Source organism: Anser anser (genome assembly GCF_964211835.1).
Source record: "Anser anser genome assembly, chromosome: 18".
In the NCBI taxonomy this organism is placed as follows: domain Eukaryota; kingdom Metazoa; phylum Chordata; class Aves; order Anseriformes; family Anatidae; genus Anser; species Anser anser.
Window position 1 is genome coordinate 13,040,703 of NC_139739.1, and position 20,070 is coordinate 13,060,772.

The 20,070-nt window shown below is 41.6% G+C and overlaps 1 long non-coding RNA gene across 1 annotated transcript in view; it reads right to left on the reverse strand.

Moving 5' to 3' along the window:
- The window catches only part of LOC310883752, a 109,915-nt gene that overhangs the window by 63,261 nt on the left and 26,584 nt on the right, over positions 1-20,070 (reverse strand). The window contains exons 5-6 of the long non-coding RNA XR_014573719.1: positions 2,365-2,606; positions 1,141-1,306 (exon numbers count right to left, since the gene is read on the reverse strand). This is a non-coding gene — a long non-coding RNA (uncharacterized lncRNA). The remainder of the gene's footprint in view (positions 1-1,140; positions 1,307-2,364; positions 2,607-20,070) is intronic.

The window sequence follows — 20,070 nt, forward strand, 5'->3', positions numbered from 1 at the left end:
CCAGCATGGCAGCCTTCTTTCCTTTGGTGGAATTGTTCCCATGTGAAGTATAAACAAGTACTTTTGTACTTTTCTGGACTGCAGCCCACACTGTCTGGCAGAGTGATAACTACCAAAGCTGATGAGCGGGGTGCGAATGCCTAGACATTAAGGCAGCCAGACGCAGGCCTTTCAAAACCCATCATTATTAAAGAGAGGTGTGGGTGGGAGGAGAATTCAGATCAGAAGGACACACCCAAGGTTACCACATTGTGTTCTAATTTTAACACTTATTATGACCCAGCAGCAGTACCTCTCGGGCTCTAGCTCATAATACCTACAAATCCAGGAAGCCATTATGATTCTTTAGGGTCAAAGGTTGCTTGCATTGTAATTCACTTCCTCCTTTGGAGATTTAATTTTGGAAATATTTCTAATTGCCATTGTACATGACATCGTCTTTCAGATAACCAAGGAATTTTTCTATTTGTCTACTATGACTCAACCAACTGAAGAAAAAAAAATATCCCCCTACTTTCTTTGGAACAATTCTTTGATAGTGACACAGCCTTTGCAGAGGCTGTTCAACAGTCTCAGTGCTCAGCTCCAAAAATAGAAGGGTGGTGCCTGTCATACCTCGGGTGTAAAGACTAAATACACTGACATGCTGTCAGTCTTGAAGCTCATTGTAAACAGCCTCCCCAGTCATCACAATCTCTGGTCCAATTAATGACTGTTCCACAGTCACAGAGAGAAATATTTTCAGTGGCCTTGAGCAACGCTATGGCTACCTGGATCTTTACTGCTTCACCTTCTGGTCCTTAATTACTGTACCTGCCAGCTCTGTCTAGGTACTTCTTCCCCCCAAAATCCCCTGATTTTGCTTTGACCCTGCTTCCTCCCCATCTTAATTTTCCTAACTTGTTCTTTGAACTCTTACTTGCTCTATTTTCTTGGCTCTCAACATTAGCCTGACCACAATACCCACTTCCATCTATATTCAGAACACCAAGGACCTTTCAGAAATGCCTGCTCGGGAGGACTTTTAAGAATTCCTAAGTGGATGATGCCACAGAAGTAGAAAATAGAATAGCGACAGAATAGAGACAGAATGTGTCATCGAAAAGAAAAGCATCTGAAACTTAACAGAATGTGGCTAACCTTACTGTGGCTGTTCCATTTCTCATTTTCCCCTGATTTCTTCCACCGGTAGCTTTATAGTTTTTTTTACTGGTCATTATTTTTTAGTGGCATCAAGAAGCTTGAGCGGACCGTATAGTATGCACCATGCAAATACCCAGAGGGTTACGGTTTGTGTCCCAGGAAGCTGGAAGACAACAAAGACAAGATATGAAGAGGGAACAAGAATGAAAGTGACTCAGCCAAGCCCTTTAGTATGGCAACAGCTGATTCACAAACAGAACCAGCTCTTCTAGCATAGGTGGCTAGTACAGGGGGCCGCAGTTAGTACAATCTCTGAAGTTTTCATGATATGGAGTTTAACAGCACTGCCAAATCACATTTGTTTCCAAACATACAAGAACAAACAATATATTTGAATCTCTCTATGACTCAGTCTCCCTAACACATTCAAGAAACGCATCTTTTTCATTCATTATATTTTTACCTTTATTTAGAGGACAAAATCACTATGGAAAAGAAACTTTGTTTTCATTAGGTTTAAGACCGGCACCTAGCGCAGTGGAGTCTGAATTTTTCAATGGGGACAGTAGGTGCTATTATAACGCTGTAAATAAATAGATTGAAAGACAAGTCAGGATATAATAGACTCGAGCAAATGTGGAGAAAAAATGCATTCGGTACAATTCAAAGAGATTTACATCCTTCTGCAACTGTAAGTTTTTTGTTCCACCCCCAGTCAAGTATTAATGTTTTGCTCACAGAACGTGCTTTACGCCCTGCAAGCTTTCAAGTGCTAAGGCCTAAATCCTTTCAGACCCTCCCCCCAGAAATAAAAATCACCCTCTAGGATTAACAGCTTCCAGCATGCTAACCCCCAACAGTCCACCCAGTTGTGCTGCTGGCGTGGAGGACTGTAAAGGAATGGAAACACTTTCAGCCCTGTTGACACCATGAACCGAAGAGTGGGGGCAGGGTGGGCTGTGGAGGAAGTGTTAGAAGTCAGACCCTGCTGGAGAAAGTGTGAACAAGCCAATTAAATCCTGACACTTCTGGACAAAGAGGTCTCTTAGGAAGAAAGAGATTAGCACCTCCTATTCATCAACAAACAGCAGCCAGCCTGGGCCGACTGCAGGCACCGAGGCTGCCGAGGCTTTACGGGGGCTGTAGAACTGCCTAATGTATCTCAAGCAGCAAGGCAAAGGAATGCCTGCCCTGCTGTCAGCGTGGTGTGAATGCACTCACCGCCCCTCCAGCAGAAGGACAGCTGGCACTGCAATCCACCGGAGTTTGCCTTTTTGCAGCTCGAGCGTGTGGAAAGAGAAGCAGGCGAGAGAGGCTCGTTTTTGAAATTGCTGCCACGCTGCTGTTCCGGCTCAGTCAAGTCGTTCTCTACTTTACCACCAAGCTTGTATTAATTATGCCGATAACTTTTGCCAATAGCGCAGCTGACTTCATCCACTTATTGCAACATCTTTTCTTCAAGCCTACGATCAAAAGAACAAGCAAAATTAGAGACAGCCACAAGGACTTCGTGTATTTGAATGAATTTGGACCTGGATGTGCGTCCTGATCCCTTATGAATCTAGTGACAATCACAAAATTTGAAGCTTGGTCAAAAATCACCATGTCACGTGCAGTAAGACTGTGCTGGACCGAGAACTGCAGAAAGGCCCTGCAAACCCGCCTGTTGGGCTTTTAAAGGCCCAGTTTAAAAACAAAATCATGACAGTAATTGCAGTGGGGTGCAGTATTCCTACAGGATGAAAAACATGCAAACCAAACCACGTACAATTTCTCAGTTAGGACACTGTAAATGAGGCAACAGAAGTACTGGAAATGGCTGAGCTTCTTGGACACACTTCATTTCCGCTTGGATTGTCATTCCAAGAGTACAATTCCCAACATTATTCACTTGACAGCAAACTGTTGTTCACCACTGCAGCTCCACTGTCTTTTATAAACTGCCACGCTTTACATGTGTTTCCATAATGGCAGTCACAAATTTAGCCTGAAGTTTGACAAGGGTCAGTAAAGCCTATGTCCGGGCCCTAAGATGAATGATTCCATGTTTACCTAACTAAGGCAAGTTGCCAGAACACAAGGAGGTGATGTGGTTATTGGAACAGAAAATGCATACTTTTTTATTAGTGAATAGGGTGCTAACAACCTATCTTTAAAAACATGGTCGCTTTTGAGACTTCCCACTCCTCTCTTCTTTGCCTTTTAGTTTCACACTTGCCCTGGCCTACTTAATGCCACCAATACAGGCAGGACTTTAAAGAACCATTTCCTTACATTCACCTAGTTACCACTGAGCACATACACATCCATAAACAGTCATTGCCCAAGTAGGATTGTGTAAAAATCAGCATCCAAAATTCACACATAGGTCAGCTGAGGTACTTTAAATAAAATGAACTCTCAATTTAGCTCGGTGACAAAATCTGTGAAAAATTATCTTCATGTGCCCTGGATCAGACGCTATATAGATCTGGTTGCGGCTGTTCAGTCTCTGACTTAGGTCCCAAGTGAACTTTCTACAACCTGAGTTAAAAGGGCATGTGCCATTTCACTGTTTCCTTGAACCTCTCCACACCTCATTCCCTTGCTCTTGAAATAATGCCAGAGAAAGCACAAGGATAGAGGGTTGGGTTATTAATTTGAGTAGTCAGGAGGAAGCAAGAAGCCCAAGCTACCAGCTACTAATGAGAGCTGATCAAATGCTTGACATTTTCTGTGGCTGTTCAACCCATGAATTCATTTTGCCTGTGTTCACGTTCCTTTGGGGTTCACTTTCCATGAGCAGTCCAGCCAGCCAGGTTCTTGGCAAGAAAAATCTCAGAAGAAGCCAAGTTCTAAAGAGACGTTTAGAGAAAACTTGTGGAAAAGGAATTTTCAGATTGTCATACTCAAATTTCATCCAAGCAATCAGGTCCTAAGTTCTATTGTATGTTTTCATCTATTAAGGGCACAGAAAGATGCCACATGATCAAACTATCCACCAAAAATTAGACAAAATTAGTTCTCTTCTGAACTTGGAGTATTCACACCTAGATGCTTACAATTTGCCAACAAGTTATTAAGAATATTATGTTTTGGAAGACCAGAAGCTATTTACAAAGATGAACAATTTTTAGAAAATCTCGCCACTAACCTGAGCCACGTCCCCTCACCAAAATCCTTCAACTTCCTTACCGTGACTGCAGTGTTAACCAACCAGAATGGCACATCATTGAGGACTAATCCAGGCCTTAAATGCTGAGACAGTCTTCCTTCGTATTTTTAAGCTATCTATGCCATCTCACAGTTCTGCCTGTGTGGCAATGAAGGACAGAAGATCTTTCCCTTAAAACCGTGGGAGACTTTCTGAAGTGGTTCTCCTTATACAGCACGAAGAATTGTGACTACATGCTGGGAGCACAGCTAGAACAGAGAAGCCTACCTCACAGTATGGCTGCTCCTACTTGGCCAACCGGAGAGAAGTACCCTAACTGTAGAGAACTTCAGTGACCTTGGGCAGTAAAGCAGATAGGTTTCCCATGTCCAACCTGAGCAGTTCTTTCAATACCTGTTTCTAAGTTCTTTGAACTTAGAAATTGTCCTTCTGTTAAGTTGAATTAGGTGAATTGAACACATTGAATTAGGTGACCACAAAGACATGGAAGAAAGTGTCCTTCAATATATACACGATGACTCCTGTAAAGTAACTTTTTGTCTTTCAGTTGAACCAATGGCCTCCTGTATCAGAGATCATTAAGGAAAAATGAGTTAGTTTGGTCTGTTCGGTATTTTGATTTAAAACCTTCGAAGTCTTTCTCCTTAGGGTCACGTGATCACCGGGTCTCACTGCGTTTGGTTCTTTTCCCTTCTCCTCCCGCATTTAATCACAACATTACTAATGAAAACAAAAAAGAAACTCTAGCTGTGCCTTGCATGATTTAGGGACCAAGTAAACAGTACTTAACAGTTCTAATTGAAGGTCAGTAAATCCCCAAGAGATTAAATGAATCCTGCAGTGAGATGTGTAAATCTCACTGCCTTTTACGGCGTCCCAGCCAAGACCCTGTGTTCGGTTGTGCAAGACTTAATAAACATGGTATGCACTTAATCAAAACCATTTTGCCACCAAAGGGGCAGCGGGTGTAAATCACAATTACTCTTGGCACTAAACCGCTGGCACAAAGAGGCCCACCGATGCCAAATATCATCAGGGGCTGACTTCTAGCCCCTAGTTAGCTGTCTGGCACTGCTTGCAGGCCTAAACGCCCATTTTGCTGCTCGGCAGGGGGAAATCCAGATGGGGAAAATAAAACACTAAAAAGGATAGCGAATGTATAAGGGTTTTGCTTCTCTCCATCTCACACTCTGTTTGCCCTCTGCCAGCTCTCACCCCAATTTAGTAACTATTAATAAGCTAAAGCATGGAGCTCTGGCAACAGCCTAACTCTTTGCAGCTAAACTTTGTAGATTTAATAATCCCATCCACGTTCATGTTCCAAATTGTATTTCTAGGTTTAATAGCTAGTGCACGGAGAATACTCTAGAAAATGTCATTGTAATCTTCAGATCTTTTTTAGCCAGTCTGGAATCCAGAGGGGGCAAAGGAAGCGTGACCCACCTGTGGCTCACGGTGGTCACCTCTGACCTTTTACCTGTGCCAAGATCAGCTACTGAAGTAGAATTATGATACAGAGACACTTGATTCCTCAAGAGCATAACAACATACAGAAATAGGTGACGACAAAGGACAGAGAATCTGACATTCGGCTTCAGTGCTGAAGTAGGTCAAAAGAGCTACAGAATAGAAAATCATGTTTACCTGGGTTACTGTAAAAGAGAAAGTCGCAGTGATGCCAAGAAGACAAGAAACCCCCAAACAAAGCTGCAGAGGTATGCAGCAGCTGTCGGAGATGGGAAATCCTTAGTATTCAAGCAACAAAACTGGAAAGATAAACGAGATCTAATAATGCTATCAAGCGGAAAAAAATTTGGGGTTCATAACAAACATAACTGCTGTCTCAAAAGCTCGTATCTCTTGGCACTTTAGTGTCCCAGTGGGCTGATCAGGACCCCTATATCTGTTCTGGTAACTTAGCAAGATTTTTGTCATGGCACAGCAGACGACAGACACGTCACCAAGCTTTCCAAATCTTAAGTGTTAATTCTGAGCTAGCCATTGTGAAACAGGGGTCTTAGATGCATCTTAGTTGCTCTTGAAAGCAATTCAATTCTCTCTGTTAATTCTAAAGGAGCATAAGGCAAATTTTGAGGTAGACTAAAAGTGAGATACGTAAGTCGGAACAAAATCCCACATGGTCTATTTCTTCCTGTATGCTGGTACTATGATCAGGAAGGGGGTTCGTGGCTATTGAGTACAGCCTCAAGACCAGAAGTTCTCAAACTCAAGATTACAAGATAAGGGTTGTTATAGAATTGGGGTCAAACAGCCAAAACAAACCCAAAAGGTTACGCCAGAACTTTTGTCACATGCACTTCTGAACTGGGGCTTACTACCTAAAATACTCGAGTGCTACTGTTCTGCACAAAACCACAGCAAGGTACACTTGGGACTGTTTTGTAATGCAAGGTAGGCTAGCACAGGCAACATCATGAATCAGTAGAAAGAAATTAATGCCATAAATTTGCTGGATTATGTGGCTGTGCTGCACCGTGACCCTAGGGGAGAATGACAGGTATCATCTGTTACTGCTTTATGCAAATCCTTTGCCCGTCTAATAGCATCCTTTGTGCTGAACACAAAGAAATCTTTTATCTGTTCCTCTTCTTAAACATAAAGTCCTTTACATACAGTGTTGGGCCTAACCAGGATATGTCTTGGTTTAAGGAACTGAGGGCATTTATGCCTTCCAGACATGCAGGGATAGCTCTGCAAGACATTCTCCTCCTCTCGGGTCCTGCTCGTGTACTTAACAATTCTGCAAAGTTTTCCCACTGACAGCAGCTGTAGAACAGCAGCCCATTTACATTTTCATTTCACTGGAATTGAGGAACAAAGGCATCCTCCAGCACCATAGTTGGTGGACTGGGACAATATGCTCTTCTTCCTGCCAGCCAGCAGCAAATATCTAAAAGTGCACAAGTTGCCCTTACCTTCCTGCTTTCACTGTTTTCCTTGCCACCTGTCTCATTCTATTACTTTTTCCTTCGTTCATCTCTCATGTAGTCACATGCTCATTTCTTTAGTGCTTTCATGCCTCCTCTCTCTTCACCACTCCCCTTTCTAAGCTTTACCATTTCCCCTTCTAAGACATTCTCACTTTTTTTTTCCCATCTTTCTCCTGACTCGTCCCATGCTGTTCTTATTTCCCACTCTTGCATTTTAGTTTCCCTTTCCTCCCCCTCTCTACCTTTTGCTTTGTCTCCTTCTCTTTCCCCTTCTCCATTATCTTACTTTTCCCTTATACCTTTTTTCTCTCTTCTCCTCCCCCAGTATGCCTGGAGCTTGAGCAGAAAGTCGGCTAGAGCCTTAATTGCTGCTCCCCTGCCTGACGTCAATTGGAGATGACATCTCCTGAACACAGAGCTGCAGTCGTCTTTTTGCATATTCCCTCTGTCTGAGTGCATCAGGAGAGATGTCACAACCAGAAAGCTAGAAGCCATCGAAGAAGCAGGGAGCCACAGAGATCATTGTGAAGCTAGCATGAAACATTGAAGAGGTTGGTAAGTCTTGTTTCCACAACAGGTTCTTCCAGTGCTTTCTGCACTGTTGGTCTCAGGCTCAGAGCATTTACAGGAACTGACATTTCAAACTTTGCACAGCAATGTTACACCAGGGCTTTTAAACAAAACAAATGTTTGTGTTCAACTCCATTATGGCTCTGTGGCTCCCTGTGGGAGGGTGACTTTCCAGTAATTGAGCAAAGATGGCATTTCATAGCATAGGGGGAACTGAGTAGTTACAGCATTTTAGACCTAGTCTTTGGTTGTGAAAATTAGATGCTCACAACATATGGAAAAGGAACTGTATTGGCAGCTCTGTCAATGCACTCGATTCCAAGACCTGACACAGGTGCTTCCATGCATGTCTTCCTGAGAAGATGCAGACCGCTCGCACCTCAGCCCTCATGGCTTTCCCCAAATCACTTCACTAACAGAGTTATTACAGCACACCTTCCCTTGCTGCTACTTCTGTAGTCTCTCATAATTTGCTACTAAGCTTCTTAAATCCACTTTAACCCTACAAATACACGTTTTCCCAGATTGGCAGTGAAGATCCATGAACTATATAAACACTTTTGTTTTGTTGATTTTGTTCACATCGTTATACCAAAGAGAACTTCCAGCCACTTCCCACTGAAACCCCCTGTAGCTCATGTGAAGCAGTGCTTTAGTTTGAGCCTCAGAAATATTAGGCCTAGCACTCTAAACTGTACAGGTGACTAGAAGGAGTAGGGAAATCCGGATGTCTGAGTCCTGAGCAGACGCATTTCCTGATCACCATTTGTCCACAAGCGCAATCAGGCACATCAGCTGCTGTCATATCGGTACCCTAATGTAGCAATTCAAAGTCCTTGCAAAGAACACCATTTCTCACCAAACGAGCAAGCATTTAGTAGCTGTTACAGATTCTATATTCAGTTTCATGGCTTTGTCTTAATTTAAAACTTCTTGATATATATTCGATTTCTTCTGCTGCTATGAGACCACTAGATACCATCTGCCAAATGTGTGGCTTGAAAAGTTGTCTGTCTTCCATCTTATCTCCGTTACAGAACTCAAGTTCAACAACTTAAAGGCCTGTTCTGTCCACAAAAACATAAGCTCAGCCTCTTTCAATTTTTTTTAATATGCGCCACCTCCAAACATGCACACAAACAAATAATGTGCACTCTCGTATGCCTCAGCAACTGCATGTGGTTCACATTACATCAGAGTCAAGAGCGGAGTTTAGAGCAAGAAGTTTGTTTTATTTGGTGCCTCTGAGAGATTTATTTTAAGATTTTACCTGAAATGGACAGTAATTGTCACTTTAAAAAAATAATAATAAAAAATGGATAATTTCACTTTTTATTAAAACCAAGTGTCAAAATGTCCGTGTTTCAGTTAACTACCAGGCTGCAAGCTTTTCTTTCATGATTTTTATTGTGTTCATATATTTTAATCCTTTCACTTTTCTATGTTTTCTATTTTATTAAACAGAGGCAATATGGTTAAGAAATGGACCACGCTGTGCAGGCATAACAGCACTAAACACATGCAGATCAGAAAGGGCTTCATAGAGCCCGGTAAGTATCCTTAGCACCATAATACATATGAAAACACTGAGACACCAGAAGGGGAAATCAATGTGCTGTATGACCACAGGCGAGTTAAGAACTCATGTTTCCTGGCTCACAAGTCAGTATTAGTTCTCATCATATCGACACTGAAAATTGCTTCATTGCACAGAGATTTGGAATGAAGCTAGTGTTTTGAACTGTATAAGTTTTTAGTGTTTGCCTGCCACTACAATTCACTAGTACGGCATTATAATAAAAATTAGCCAAATGAAGTTAAAAAAATTTTTTTTGAAGTACCTGAAGTATACCTACCTCATCTAGATACTAACTAGCTATTCCATAACTATCCTCCTCCACCTTCACTCTGTTCTGACCAGTGTCAGTTAGATTTTATTAGTATTAATAAAAATCAGCAGCAAATGCATAGAGTTCTGTGCTATTAACAGGCTTAGACCCAGTAAGTTATCAATATAAAAAGAAGGAAAAAGGAAATAACTATGATATCAGCTACCTGAAACCCAGGCATCTCAGCAAAGCAGGAAGGAAAAAGAAAAACGTCTGAGAGCTACAGCAAATCACCATCTCCAACAGAAGCCATTAAAGAAAGGTATTTACCACACGTAGGCTCCACATAGCTCCATGAAGCCATCCAAGTTTTAATGTGACTCCTTCTACAGAGAGGTGAGGCCCAAATCTCCTACTGGGGTTGAGATGGTGGGTGTCGTTTAGCAGCTCAAATTGCTGGCTGAGAATTCTGTGAGAGTGAACCAGAACTGAAGTTATCTGAACTCTCCATGTTCGCTTCATGCTAACCTTTTGTGGGAAATCATGCCTAACAGTCCAAGGCAGAACTATTTTCTTCACTGCCTCTTATAGGAGAACTTGTGCTCTGGAGCACAGGTCCTCAGACACCACTGACCTGAATCACATACTCACACTGCGTTACTGCAAAGCCAAAGAAAAATGTTCTAACTGCAACCTGATGGTACATAGCCCTAGGTCTGTATTCAATAAAGAACTGGACACAGTTATTGTAAAGACCCAATCTCAAAAGATGCATACAGCCTTCAAGGTTTACTAAATCCTCTGCTAACCTCACTGAACTCAGAGTTCAGGAGCAACTTGTGCAATTTAAAAACTGTGTTATGTGAGTAAGAAATTCAGTCCTGCCTTCCCCATTTTAAGCTGTCATACGGGACATGGGCTTTCTGATTCCAGGAAAAGTGTCTATTGACACACTGTCAGATAGACAGAGAAGGATCTCAATAGCTTGCTTAAGCTAGTGGAATAAAAGCAGACAAGAAAACCAGAAGAAAGAAATCCTGAATAAGTTACTACCGTTTCTTGCAAAGACCCCCAGGTTGGCCTAGGAAAAGTAGCTTCAGGTTTTAGAGATAAGGCAGTCAGGTACAAAGTAAAATGCAACAAATAAACAACAAGGAAAACTCCTTGAGTCCAAGAGTCTCTATGCCAAATCCAAAGGACAGATATACAGGATAGGTACAAGTAAGGACAGGCTGATCCTCAACCTAAACCCAAATGCATGTTTATCTGAGAGCGTGCACACATCTATGTTGTTATGCAGAGAGATCACTTGTGCACACCAGCTAAACCCAAAGTTTCATCTACACTGAAATTCAGTCTTCTGTGATACTGTGACACACTGATAGCACAGACACAGCCATTTCAGGCTCTAGCCATACAAATCTGAACAGACACTTCAGGAAGTTACAGTTTGACTAAAGGTACTGAAGCAAACGAGAGAAGATCAGAAAACTGTTTTCCCCTGAACTGGAAAAAGTGGAAGGTTTCTTCCTAACCCCCCCACTCTCCCCCCAACTTCCTAACAAAAGATGAGAAGTTGAAATTCTGGAAAAAATGTAATCCAATAAGTCACCAAAAAATAAAGTTTGCTTATATCAGTTAAATCATCAGTTAGAAATTCTGAAGTATTGAATTTTTAAAACCACAATACAAATTAACTAAAATTTCCAAATAAAATGCTTTCACAGCTTTGCTCTATAAAGTTCTAACATCAGAAATGGTTGGGAAATTTCATTTTTACATCTTCTCTTAAGATATAGCATCCGTATCAAAATGAGTAACTAACTCCTTGTCAGCGCCATGGCTTCACAGGCTGGTATGAAAATTCCATGCAAATTCTAAAATAGAATGGCACCATCCTTTTCCTCCTTTCCCCTCATTCTTTGCCTTGTTACCCTAACACCTTCCTCTAATGCGGCATGGATGTTAAGACAGTGAACCAAGTAAGGGAACTCATCTGGGCTACGGCTAGTCAGGGAAAAAAAAAGAAGTGCTGAGCTTTAGCCCTATCAACTCCTTGCTCCAAATCGGTACACACCCTCACCAACAGACAAGCTGGGACACGGACAAGGGAGGGAGGGTCATGCGCATCTTTCTATGGCATAGTTGGCTTAAAATGTTCAAAGAACTACTGGGTGTATGCAAGCACGTGAGTACACATGCATACATATATACACAACATGTGCATACATCCATCTCAGCATCAGAGCTTTCACAGCGCCAGCTGAAGCTTCTCAACAAGAACTTCTGTTTTCGTACTTGGGATGTACACTGGTATTCTGACAGGAGTAACCAAAAAAGGAAAGTGTGAAGACAGCTTAAGAGAAATAGAATTTCATATCACAATTCGTAGGACAGGCTGCATTGTGTACATTATACATTTTTTTCCTCAAACTTCTTTCCCTAGTTTCAGTGGAACTGCTACAGAACTCCCTACCTTCCATCCATGAATGCTCTTCAATCCAGAAAAATCCACTTCGTAAGTCAGTTTGACAAGGAGTCAAACCAACTGTTTGACAAAGAGTTAGCAAAAATCAATGGTCAAAATATATGTTTCTTGGGCCTTTCACAGTAGCTAAGAAATCCAACATTAATTTGTTCAATAAATATGAACCCATTCAAGTCTATCACAGTTAGTAGGAGTTAACCTGTTCCCATAAAGGCACTTCAGACCAAGTCCTTGCAGGGCTATGAGCTAATGAGCAGCGACTGGCCTGGTTCATTTCTTTACTAGAAGAGCCAATTAGAAGGATCTCTCTAAAGTTTTTCTGGGGAAACCTCTTGGATGCTTCAGTTCTGTCACAAAAAGGTAGTTTGGCCATAAAGAAAACAATTCAGTAACTATTTATGGCTATTACTTTCTCAGGAAAATCTTAGCTTTGCTACCTGCATTCTCAGCTCTGCTCCATCCACCTCTGTCCCATCTCCTGTCAGTGCCAGGAGCATAGGCATGAGGAAAAGAGGACCATTCAGCCCCTTCCCTTCCCCACTGCTTCTCAGGCAGGTCAGGAAGGAGAGGCACGAGCATGAGGTTTCATACCCTTGTTCACCTTCAGACCTCGGCACAAAGATGCCAGAAATAGTCCCACACCCTTTTTCCCCACCAGTATTAGCCTAGCTACAGAAACTAAACATTAGTGACAGTAGTAAGTCAGACAGCAACTGGAATATTTTGGAATCAATAGTATGAAGGAAAAATATCCTCAGGTGGGATAAGGGAAGGAAGCGATTCTTGTAATAAGCCACTTCCACATCACTGACAAGACAGTTCAAAGACTTGAAGCGAAGATCTGTGTATTCAGGAAGGAGGGGTAGGCAGCTGCACACAATAAAACCCAAAAGTGTCTCAGAAATAAAACTAAGCAATTAGTTCAGTCAATTCAGTCAGGCTGGAAGACCAAGACCACACAAAGGGATGTTTGTCTGGGATTCAAGTTCAAAAATCCTTGCTTACAGTAATGACAGAAGACAACATGTTAGCTTAAGTGCCCTCACCCTCTCTCTGCAGCAAACCTCTCCAATCATCACAGTAGCACTGAGCAGGATTTGCATCCTGATGGTTGGCAGAATTTATGTTCCTCAAACCCTCAAAAGGAGGAGAAAAGAATGAAATTAAGAAATCTTTCAGACAGTACAGAAATGTATCTGAAAGGCTGTGATTAAGTTAGCCTAATTTTACCTATTTTGACCAAGAACTGAAAGGGTGTTGGGGAAATTCTGTGCAAACACTGAACAGTATTTCTTCAACAACAGAAAATATCAATGGATTGTAGCCTTTGCTATCCTAGGTCCAAACTACAGACCACCTAGCAAAGTCTGTGACCTTTAGCAGTATCCAATATCTAGGGAAACAGAAAAAAAAAAAGCACAATTAATTAGGTAAAATTACCAGGCTTAAAGTAACTCTACATAATAAATGCTACGGCAGTGCTAACACACTGCTACAGTAAAATTCCTTGGTTTTAATTATGTGCATCTCCACTACCACAGTACTGAACACCTTCAGCTCAGGAGGAACAGGGACATGTTAGCACTTAAAAGTGCCGTTAAGTATCAAGTGCTGGTAGAATTAAGGCAGGTTGTGTCATTATGCACATGGTTAAACTCACTATTTCTCACTTCAGCTTCTGCACTTGTATCACACTTGAAAGCAAAACAAAGTTACTTATGCATGCGCTGCAATTCTCTCAATTTCCCATCCCTGTTCCCCAACTCCTAATACAGACCCACCATGATGAGATAAAACTCTGCTGAGGGAAGAGCACAAGCCCACAGGACAGATACTGAGGCTGCTCCTTAGAACACATATCCCCTCAGAAACAGAGCACTCAGCTCCCTTTCACCCACTAGAGGTTATCTGCATCTGTGGCTGGTGGTATTAGCGTAAGTGTCGAGGGGAGTGTAGATGTACATCCACGAAGTCATACCCGATAGAACAGGCAGCATATAGAGACAGCACACTTCCATATTCACCCACACAAGTCTATGTGCAAGCTATAACCTCTTATTCCCTGAAATGGGCTTCTAAAATCCCACTAACCTCCAGCAAAACCAAGACTCTCTACTCAAAGGATTCTTGAACTCCTATCTTCTTGAGCAGATAAGAGGAAATTTCCACCTTTTTTTTTTTTCTGTATTTTGCAACGGGATTCAGGCAGACTTCTTCAAAAATTTCACCTGGTGTGAAATAGAGTTTATCGTGTCTCCATCCACTGGGATCACACAAAATATCAACTTCCTATCCATCCCCCTCCTCTCTTTCCCTCTCTTCTCTTTCACTCCCTTCTTAACCCCTCCCTGGCTCCTCTCTCAGCTCCCACTGTCCCAGACAGAGCAGCTAAAGACGTTAGCTGACAGACACAAAAGGCGGCAGAAATCAAATAAAAGGCAAATGCAGCAGCCGCAGGTCAGCCTTGTATAAATATTTATGCTGGAGGAAGACTCAGTGCCTGAGTAATGACCTTGTGGCTGGTATTAATAGAGATAATGTGAGTCTGTAAAGACATGCTGCCAGAGAGAGGGAGAGTTTGGAGGGTTATAAATCTCCACGTCAGGCTGCAATGCTAGCTGACCTTTACACCGCTCTCTCTCTTGCCTTCCATCTTTCTTTTTCTTTCTTTCAATAAAAGAAAGATTGGTAGACCACATTAGCAAGGGGTGGAGACCCAAAATCCAAAGCACTTGCACAAGAGAATTTGGATTTAAGTCAGAATTCTTACAGCAACAAACATCGGAGCGATGAATCCAACAGGCACGTTCACCTATGTGACACATACAGACCTCTGCAGACTCTTCCAGGTGCATGCTTACGTGTTGCTCACAAACCATGCTCAGAAGCATAGTTATACCTCCCATGACTTGTCAGAATGCATACGTATACATATTTGCATCTCTATATATGTAAATCTCCATATATATATAGCAACACTCAGGTATCACAAACATAATGCTCACAACAGTAAGACGCACTCTCATGCATATATAATAAACAGGACAGAGAAGGGAGAGCTGCAAATAACAGCTTCAGGGAAAAAATTAAGATTATGCTGAAAGAGCTACAAGCCTCTTTGAATTTCTGCTACATACAGACCTGCAACAGGAGGTTTCAGGAGCTAAGGCTGCAAGGGTTTCATCACTAACAGCTGAAACATCTCTGCAGAGATGTAACGTAGCTATGGATTGCTCACTGAAGCGTTTCCAGCAATGCCAGCATCAGGGCACACAAGCTGTAGTGTTTAAAGCTCTTGAAACCAAGAAATTAAGCCACATGAACACTGGAAGACAAGAAAGTAAATCTCAATAAGAAGTGGGTCCTGGTGCCAGAGGCTGTATGACCGCAGCACAAACAGAGCAGCACACAAGCCATTAAGCATTGCTGTTGATGGTGTTGCTGGACATCAGTGCCTACAACTTGCACTGACATTTTCAACCCTGATTTCGGAGATAGAAAGGAACCGAAAGGCACACGTATGCAGAGCTGTGCTGAAAATCTGACTGCGGCAGACACATCAAGCAAAACTACAGCTGATTACTGCAGTAGCAGAAAGAGGGGAGGTAGGTACAAGGTTTTGATCCAAGACACAGCACATGAACATTAAGCATTGCTGTCCCTTATTAAGGGCTACTCCTACTGCCCCCAAAGTTGTAGTGGGAATTTCCAGATGATTATAAAGTGACTAAGATTGAGCTCCAAAACAGCCACAATTCCCTCTTGGGTGAACATTACTGGGCCATTAGTCTCAAGTCCCTAGAAGATTAACCCTTTGGCTTTCATCATGCATCATGGCATCTGTACTTAAGTCAGGCATCCAGAAATGCATGCTATAGAAAACAGCAGCATTCAAACTAAAATTTAAGAGCTAAGAGATGGAAGAGAGAAAATAGTTGCTCTGTGGTTTTTGCTGGCTTTCCTCTGTAACACTTGAGTAAAAAGAAAGCGAGAAACCACAGCAAATGTGCACAAAGTTCCATTTGGTAGGCACTTAGTCTTTAATATAGATTTATGCCTCTTGATATTTTTCTTCTGCAAAAAAAAAAAACAAACAGCCAAGCTTTATTAATATTTGATGGGGAAAAAAAGTCATTTGGTAGAAACAGACTCCACAATCTTTTTAATTCAAACATCTAAATGACAACTTTGTTATTTTACTGTACACTGACTCAGAGCTGGAACTGGGTTCTGCTGGGTCACACACAAAACATGATACAAAATGTCTGAAGTGGGGACAGACCAAGTCATGCTTTTGGTGTGCAGCTAGACAGGTAGAAAGCTTTGAAACTCGAAAGTGCTACTGGACCAAGACACTGGGTTTTGTAATGTCATTGAGACCCATCAGTATCAGCTACCCAAGAAAATGTTTCATAAAGGCAGGCTGAAGAGATGCCACTGACTTCCTGAGAGAGGCAACAGAAGGCAGACAGAAGCGTATGAGGTTCCCTGGGGTCAGGCATCAGAACCAGAATTAGATTGGCACACAGAAGAACATCGATGAACTACTGCTCATCTCACTGACAACACCAACATGACATTCCACCTAGACATAACTTAATCCTGGTTCTGTGGTATTTGCAACATGGGTATCTGCGTCAAACTCCACATAAGCCACCTCTGGTACCCTTTTCTTGAGTTTCTGTTCACTTCACTTCTACACTGATGGTTTTCCTCATTACTCTACTGCATTCAGGCACGTGTTTGATGCACACAGAAATCTTAAACTACCATGGCGGAAGAGCATTCAGTTACCCAGAATATTATAAGCTGTTCTGAAGTATTTCTCTGCCTCTTTTTTTTGATAAAATCTTTTTATCAGAATCTACAAAATCTTCTAGCATATGGGCAGTCTTTCTGTTCCTTACTTCTTTCTACCTGAGTTCCATTCAAAATTTTACACTGAAAACAAAAATAATTTCCAATAATCTTGCCCCTTCTGAAAGGATATGTCACCACATTTTTGATCCATATTTCACCACTTGCATCATTTGGGATCCTGACTTTTTTCCCTATAAGGCATTCATTCCATGTAAGACTTGTTTTGATTTTTGAGCTATGTTGTGACTACCCTGCAGGCCAGAATTTGCAAGATCTTCCCTAATACACGCAGACATTCCTAGCCCAGGGATATTTCAAGTAGTTACTACCTACATAGATGTCTGTGAAAGATTTGATCCTTTGGTTGGTATATAATATACGGTTAATGCCTAATTAGCCCATTCATGGATAATTCATGATTAGTTATTAACAAAAGCAAGAACAAACAAGAGCTATATGTTAAAGCTCTTAAATCATGGAACTAAACATGTCATACAAAAAGGAGAATGCATGATTTATTCAGGAAGGCAAATGTGGAGCCAGGCGACCACTGGGCAGCACAAAGCACCTCCACCCCAACAACCTCAGCTTGTCAGTCACCTGAGATGCACAGAAGTAAATGCCTGATTAAAAGACAAGCGTACACAGCAACTTCAGAAGAAGATACAGGTTTGTGGCTTACCTCTGACTCTTCTGAACAGGCCTGCATAGAAGAGAACAGGACTGTAAATGGAAAAACGAAGTGGCCCCAAGACATTTTGACTGAAAAGCTGACACATCAGTACATCTTAATGGATAGTTTAGGGACTAGGAAGTACTACCTATATTTTTTGCCTGAAAAGGAGCTGGATGTCATCAGGCCTGCTACACACTAGTCTACAAGCAGCAAGATAAACACACAAACATCATCCAGGGACAAGGAGCATCAGTGCGTGAACACTGCCACCTCCAAACATTACATCCCCTCTCATCAACATCATTCCCCTGTGTAAGTAATTCCAAATTCATCATAGCAGATACAGGAAAAATATCCCACAACATGGGAATATCCCTTGTGTAATACAAGTATTTAATGCAAATTGGAAGAGATCCAATCTGAAGAATTTTAGGAGCTCACCCTAAACACCTTAAACCTTGAGATAAGACTTACTCTGAAAAGCTTGTGTGAATTATTCTGCACCTAACTCAAGTCAGGATCTGAACAATGGAATAAAGCTCTCCCGTACCCGTTTCATCATTTCTGAATCACACTCTTCTTCGGACATAGAAGTTTTATAATTTTTTAGATGGATGCTTGAGCAAATATTGCTGAGATTACTTCTCTCCTGCACGGCAATTTGCAAAGGGACTGCTCCTTAAGCAAAACAATAGCAAAAAAACCCTAAAGATCAAGAAAGGTTTCTCTAACAAGTTTAGGCAATTGCTGCATATCCAAGAACAATTACTTGTGTTTTTTTTTTTTTAAATAACATTTCAGGAAGTAGAAGCACCATAGTATTTCAGTGACACACTGTAGAACACAAATATATGCACACAGTCCCCAAGCAAATAAGCAGAGAGAAACAGAAGCAACCTGTGCAAGGATCACCCTATAGGCAGAAACGTCTCCATATAAAGTGGTTGCTGAGCAATTTCAAACAATGAATACATTCCTAAAATATGTCTACTTGTGCATAATTCATGAACAGAAACAAGCACTAAATCCATTGGATAAATTGTGGACTATGAATCGTTTGCCCTGCTCTAATTATAATTCCATTTCAGCCTACTAATGGTACTATAAACCATTTGAGTTTCACCCTTGTGGTTTATTGCCTCATTAGCTCTCCTTTGAAGTAATTAATGCTTTGTCAATTTACCTGAATAGAGCTCCCATGGTGGCTATGGGTCAGATCCAACCAACTTTATGCACCCAGCAGACCTGGAACTTCGGCTCAAGTGGAAGACTCCAAACTCTTTGGGACAGAGGCTTTCTATTTTCTCATCCATACAACCCCCACCACAACAGGCCATACCTACATCACTGATCACTAATTTTGAGTGCTACAATAACATACACTTAAATCTAGATATGAATGACTGCATTTATAGGACAATGATTTCAGGATTAATTACTAGGGGGAGGGGGTGTTCACGTTTCAGCCAGCACTTTGCAGTGATATGATCGCTTTCTCTCATAAAACCTCTTGGGTAAACAACAGGCACTAGATCCTGGATTGGTTAGTCCAAAGTTAATATCATAAGCTCAGCTTCACTGAAAAAAAATCGTCTCTCTCCCTATTCCTCTCTCTTACTCAGCTATCCAGAAAGCTCCCTATTCTGCCCAACAGAGGGGAATCCTAGCCTTGGCACAAAATACACTTTTGAAAACTTAGCAAACCCCATCATTGGATTCAAACTGGACCACACGTGAGAAATTCAATAAACATCATTTGTCAGAAGCCTTTGTCGGCTCACAGCTGTATTTATTTATAGGCTCCCTTGTTATTTATAGGTCCTTGTGCTCTATATAAAAGCTTTGCAAAGGAAAAGTGGCCGTGATGCAGGGGGAAGGGAAGGCCAACTGTTTTACTGCTTATACCAACACCAGAGTCTCTTTTCTAAGGAGAACAACCAGCTGAGCATCTACTTCATTTCCCATCCCCTTCGTGTGGGCAGTGGAGCCAATGATCATCAAAGCCAAGTCAAACTACTTGCAATTGAGTTAAAAAAAGCATTTTAAGAACTATACTGGCTTAAGAGTTCTCCAAACGTGGCATGCTGCGGACTCCTACTAAAGGTAAATAACCTCTGTAGATGATACCTAACATAGAATCCTCTCATTCAATAACAGGAATTCTGTACCACAAACATCTCTCCTGCCACCCAGTTTACCAACGCAAAGCTCAGCTGCATTTATCTTGTGCATAGTTCTACACTGACTCCTGATTATCTGTTTTGTATCAGACCCTTGGGTTCAAGTTTTCAAATGCAGTTTCATAGGATCTCCTCTAAATGTTGTCTCCATTACTATTACTTCCAAGACTTTTTAAAATTGCATCCTTGTGTTTATAATACCTACTAAAGATTAAAATT